We start from the raw sequence: 6,000 nt of genomic DNA on the forward strand, positions 1-6,000 counted from the left end.
AGATTGTTTCTACTTGGTCAGCCGAGGAGCAGGGGGGGGGGGGGGGGGGTAGGGGGGCAAGCGTCTCAACCAAGCAAAGCTCAGCAAGTAGGAACAATCGGGCCCTTTTCGATGGCTGCAACACCTGAAAGAGATATTGATGCGAGACCCGATCAAATGCTTTTTCAAAGTCTAAATTTAAGATGACAAGCCGGGTGTTTCTGTCTCTAGCGTAATCAATGATGTCTCGAATCAGTACGAGGCTGTCGGTGAGTTGTCTCCCTGAGATGGCACAAGCTTGGTCTGGGTGAATTACCTCCTCTAAAACAGAGGACATCCGTGTCGCTAAAACCTTGCTAAAAAGTTTACAGTCAAAGTTTAAAAGTGTGATGGGCCTCCAATTCTTTAGGTCAGTCTTATCATTTTTTTTTATAAAGTAGAGTCACTATTCCCACTCTAAAACTGTCAGGCAGTCGGTCGAGTTTTTCAAAATCTTTAAAAACATCTAAAATGTCTGATGATAAAAGGTCCCAATAGGTCAGATAGAATTCTGCAGGAAGCCCGTCTAAACCCGGAGCTCGACTTCTCTTAAAACCTGTTAGGCATTTTTTTTAACTCTAAAGCAGTAAAATTCTGTGTCAAGTGTGCATTCTCTTTTACGGTTTTGTCAACGAATTTTAAGATTTCTGCCGATGTTTCCAAGTGCACTGGTTTCTCTTTGTACATGTTACTATAAAAGGTATGTACAGTTTCAATCATCTCTTGTGTGGATTTTGTTAAAAACCCATCTTCTCTTTTTAGATTTTGAATACACTCCTTTTTATTTATAACTTTCTTTCTTTTTCACCTTCCTCAATTTCCTGCTCCCTGCTTCTTACAAAAATTCCTTTACTCTTTATTTCTGCTAAAACTGACATTTCCTTTTTGACATCTTTGATTTCTTCTTTAAAGTCTATGCCACACTGATTTAGTTTAAAGTAGCGCTGTAAGCGTTTATGTAGTCCCATCATACATCTATTCTCTTTCCTTTTTTTACGTTTACCTTGCTGTTTAAAAAAAGTCTGGGTCGTTTCCTTCACCATTTCCCACCATTGTGCATGTGTTTCGTAGAGGTCTTGAAGGGTCTGCCACTCTTTATAACATTCCCTGTACTGACTGACTATGATTTCATCCTCCAACAGGGAACAGTTGAGTTTCCACAGACCACTTCCTACCGTCACACCAGAAGGGGGTGAAAGGGTGCAGGAGAGCATAAGGTGGTCTGAAAAGAAAACAGGGGTTAATCTAACATCAGTGGGTGGGCAATCTCTAGTAAAGAAATAATCAATGCGAGAGGCTCTGGTGCCATCATGACTAAACCAGGTGAAGCCCTCCTCTCTGGGATGCATGGTTTTAAAACAGTCAGTAAGCTTAAAATCCCTGCATATGCCCTGAAGTAAAATCGAAGTCTTATCCACTTTAAAATCTACCCCTGCTCTTTTTCTATCTTTCCTGCTCAAGATACAGTTAAAATCCCCTCCTACAACTAAAGGTACTTGCCCTAGCATGTAAAGCTGTATATCTTCTAAAAGGTCATACCTTTCATTTTTTCCATTGAAACCATAAATATTTTTGCCCCATAAAATTCAAGTGTGCTAAAAGTGCCCGTCCGTCTCTCACCACTGTGCTACCTTTCACCAGAACATGCGGATTTTTAATTAGAATGTCCACACCATCATTTTTATTTTGATTTGAGCCACTCCATATCGATAAATGGGGCCACATTTCCTCCCATTGTCTATGGTTTTTTAAAAAAGGTAGTCCACATTCTTGTATTAAAAACACATCTGATTTAATGGAGTCTAAGAAGGATAAAATACTCTGGGCTCTTGTCTTTGATTTCACACTTCTCACATTTAGTGTTGAGAAGGTGAGAACCATTAAAAGCATAAAGGAAAGTAGGTATGTCATTTTCGTTTTTCTAAGTTATCAAAACAAATTACACACAGGTTATTTCTTGGGAAACTAGCTCTTCCTTCATTTCTTTAGGTGAAAAGTGAGTAGGGTGATCTATATTTCCTTTTCGGACTCTCGGTGTTGGCCTCTGACGCAATGTTGCATTTAACTTTGAGTCCCTGGGGGTTGATTGCAGAGCTGAAGTTAAAAAGGAGACCTCATTTGGTGAGTCGGAGGGGAAGACTCTAGGTTCTTCCACTGAAGAACTGTCTGAAAGGGACCTAACCCTTCCCCTCTTCTCTGATACCACTGGGGAATCAGAGGCTCAGATGCCGTCCTCTTCGGCTGTTGACCTTCGGAGAGGTGAGTATCTTCACTAGACTCACCTGTCTGCTCTTCCTCCTCATTTAGCGTAGCTCCACCCTCTGCCTGTGAATTCTCACAGACTTCAACACTGAGTGGTGAGGCCTCTACAGGCCCCTCCCCTTTTTGCTCCTCACTTCCAATCCAAGCTTTTGGCGGGAAGTTTGAATTTATTGGGTCAACCTCTTCACTTTGTTCACCAACTGCCACCTTTGGTCCTTCTCTTTGTTGGCTTGACTGTGGCTTTACCGTCTTTAATTTGTTGGCAAAAGATTTAGGGCAATCTCTGAAGAGGTGATTTAATTCTCCACAGAGATTACATTTCCTGCCATTTGGACACTCTCCAAAAGTTTGCCCAATTTCTCTGCTCTTCCCACATAACACCTTGGTACAAGCCTCAACCAGGTGCCCATGCTCACCACACTTGCGGCAGAACTTGGGCTGCCCCTGGTAGTGGATGTAACCTCGGTTTTCAAGGTGGCCAGAGTGTCGCCCACCCGCTGCACTGAGCACTCTTCAGCCCTTTTAAATGGTATAACTTTGCACTCCCGCACGCTCCAGCAAGCACCATTCAAGCAACAACTTTGCACTCCAGCTTCGAACATCGGCACAGTCGCAACAAGTAAGGCGACTCTACTCAGAGAAGTCACTCTGCACAGTAAGAAGATTTCTTTTGCACAGACAGAAAGGGCTTCACCCGCAAAGGTAAAGCCTGCCAAAAATAGAAACAACTCATTAGTGCTGCTCTCCACAGAAATCTTTAGTAAAAGGCGAAAGACTTGTACGTTATGAAGAGAAACCAGAGTACGATTATCCGTCACTGCGGGAGCAGGGCATCAGGCTTGTTGGCATAGCCACCTTCCCCATGGTGAGCTTTGCTTGGTTGAGACGCTTGCCCCCCCCCCCTTGCTCCTCGGCTGACCAACTAGGAACAATCGGGCCCTATTCGATGGCTGCCTTGTCTTTTACTCTGTGCAAAAGACAAGGCAGCAACAAAAACACCACGAGAATCCCGTATTGAGGCTTTGTTCTGATCGCTCATTCGGTGTCGCGTTTCTTTCAAGCAATTCTCCCGGTTAGCCCACACTCGGCTCGCTCCCATAGCCGTGTTAAAGTCTACTTCGCATTCACTCTCTTTTCTCAGCAGACTCTTGGGATTTTATCCATAAAATTAATTCCTTCACTCAAACTATGTGAAAACTGCTTTGTCCTTAATATTTACCATGTCTAGAAAGATTTAAACAAAAAAAACAACGTTGTACTTTGCAGTAAAAGAAAGAGCAAATCTAAAGTTTCAGGAATCCGAGAATAAGCTTACTTTCATGAGTTCTTCACGATTTCGGATTTTGCTATAAAATGAATTCCTTCACTCATACTAAATTAAAACTGCTAAACCGCTAATCTGTTATATGTAAGGCAGATGTCAAATTCACCGAAATAGGATCAAAGGGTATTCGGCCAATCGAGCTGTAGCAGCTTCGGTAAAAGAGTATAAGTTGAAGAGTTTGTGAATAAAGGTGTGCGCACACATAGTGTGCTGTACGAAAATAGGCAGGGAGCAATGCCGGCTGGGGTATATGTTCTTGTATGTTGTCTGACTGTTTGATTTGAATGTGTTGTGTAAGTGTCCTGTTGAATGTTATATGTTTGGGCTTTGACACGCTTCACTGTGGTTGTTAACTGTGTGGTGTGTCCTGAAATGTTATATGTTTGGGCTGTGTGACATGTTTAATGCTTGTCAGTAGCTACCCACTTATTCATATATAGCAACTGACAACATAAGAAGTCCGGACATACTTTGATAGTAGTTGTAGAAGTATCCTTATTGATAATAGATCACTAATTCATATTGATAGAACAGTAGATGAACAGGTGCTTGCACATGTCTCACGAAAATAAAATGGGTGTATGATTGCTGACGGCAGAGCAATACTGCCAAACTTATGAGTTCTTGTGGCAAACTTGATTCAGTGTCTTGACGTGTATACGCTGTTTCGCTGACTTGATTGTCACAAGAAACAAAGTGTGTTTGATAAGATCCGACCATTTTATTACGGGAGGATCAGTATGTATGGATTCTGATGTGACTGATAAACCCAGTCGTATCTTAAGCATAATCTAATACGTGAGACAACGCCCTGGCACACGATAAAAAAAAAAAAAGAGAGAGAGCGGTTTTGTGTCCCCACAGTCCATAATGTAGAAAAGAGAGAAAAAAGCCTTTCTGATTTGGTGTGTGTGCTCATAGTGCAGAGTGTAGAGAAAAGAAAGCCGTTTTGGTGTCACGGGTGTTGTGACTTACACACACACATTTCTAAATTGAGAAAGGAAATTATTTTAGAGGAAGCACTAGAGTTTAGATCCCACATTTGTTGATAGGCATTCATTTATTTCTTCACTTCTGATGAAGTTTCAACAATAAACAACAAACTTTGTATTATGAGAAAGAACCAGACTCATTCTTCAGGAATCCGAAAATAAGCTCTATTTTATGAGTTATGCACGAATTCGGATTCTCCTATAAAACGAATTCATTAACTCAAACCAAGTTAAGACTGCTTTGTCCTTCATATTTATTCATGTCTAATCAAGTTTCAACGATAAACAACGTTGTACTTTGTAGAATGAGAAAGAACTTCTTCAGCAATAAGCATCTCTCGACATATGACAAAATACAGATTTTGCTATAAAATTAATTCCTTCTATCAGCCTGGCTTAAAACTGTTTGTCCTCCTTATTTATCCACTTCAAATCAAGTTTCAACAATTAAAAAAAATTTGTAGTTTGAGAAAGAACAACTTAATCTTCAGCAATCAGTATAAAAAGAGGTGCAAATGCCAACCAAACATACCTAAAAGGTGGAGCGGAAGTATTCAGCTGCAAGTAGGTGTGAATGTTCGACCATAATTTGTAAAAAGCAGGTAAGAAAAAGTTCGAATGCCCGACTATATATTAACAAAAGCGGGAGGAGAGGTCTTCGGATGAGAGTGGGTGAGAATTTCCAACCATAATCTATAAAATACGGTGAAAAAAAATATGTGAATGCCTCATAGAACACTAAAAGCGGAAGTGTTCGGCTGCAAGAAGGTGTGAATGTCCGACTATATTTGGTGAAAAGCAGGTGAAGCAAGGTCTGAATGCCCAACCTTACATCATCAAAAGCGAGATCAGAGGTGTTTGGCTGCAAGAAGGCCATAGTTTGCCAAAAGCGGGTAAGGTGCGAATGTCCGACTAAATATCAACAAAATTTGGGGCGGAGGTCTTCGGATGCAAGTGGGTGTGAATATCCCACCATACAAGTATGGTGGAGAGGAAGCTGTGAATAGCCGACCATAGTTTGGAAAAAGCGGGTAAGAAAAGGTTTGACTGCCCGAACATACACCATCAAAAGAGGGAGCGGAGGTGTTCCGCTGTACGAAGGTGTGAATGTCCGACCATACTTGGTAAAACGCGGGTAAGAAAAGGTTAAAATACCCGACTGTACACAATCAATAGCGGGAGCGGATGTGTTCGGCTACAAGAAGATGTGAAAGTCCGACCATGGTTTGTAAAAAGCGGGTAAGAAAAGGTGCGAATGTCCGACAATGTATGATCAAAAGAGAGAGCGGAGGTTTTCGGATACAAGAAGGTTTGAATGTCCCACCATAGTTTGTAAAAAGCGGGTAAGAAAAGGTTCGAATGCCCGACTATACACCATCAAAAGCGGGAGCAGAGGTGTTCCGC

General features: G+C 41.6%; 1 non-coding gene across 1 annotated transcript; it reads right to left on the reverse strand.

The window, feature by feature from the left end:
- Positions 1–2,971: 2,971 nt before the first annotated feature.
- Positions 2,972–3,085, reverse strand: LOC140276354 (U5 spliceosomal RNA). Its single transcript, XR_011908954.1, has one exon. It is a non-coding gene; the product is annotated as a U5 spliceosomal RNA (small nuclear RNA).
- Positions 3,086–6,000: the final 2,915 nt, after the last annotated feature.

This window comes from Leuresthes tenuis, unplaced genomic scaffold, assembly GCF_036924035.1.
Source record: "Leuresthes tenuis unplaced genomic scaffold, fLeuTen1.0.hap1 SCAF_18, whole genome shotgun sequence".
Taxonomy (NCBI): domain Eukaryota; kingdom Metazoa; phylum Chordata; class Actinopteri; order Atheriniformes; family Atherinopsidae; genus Leuresthes; species Leuresthes tenuis.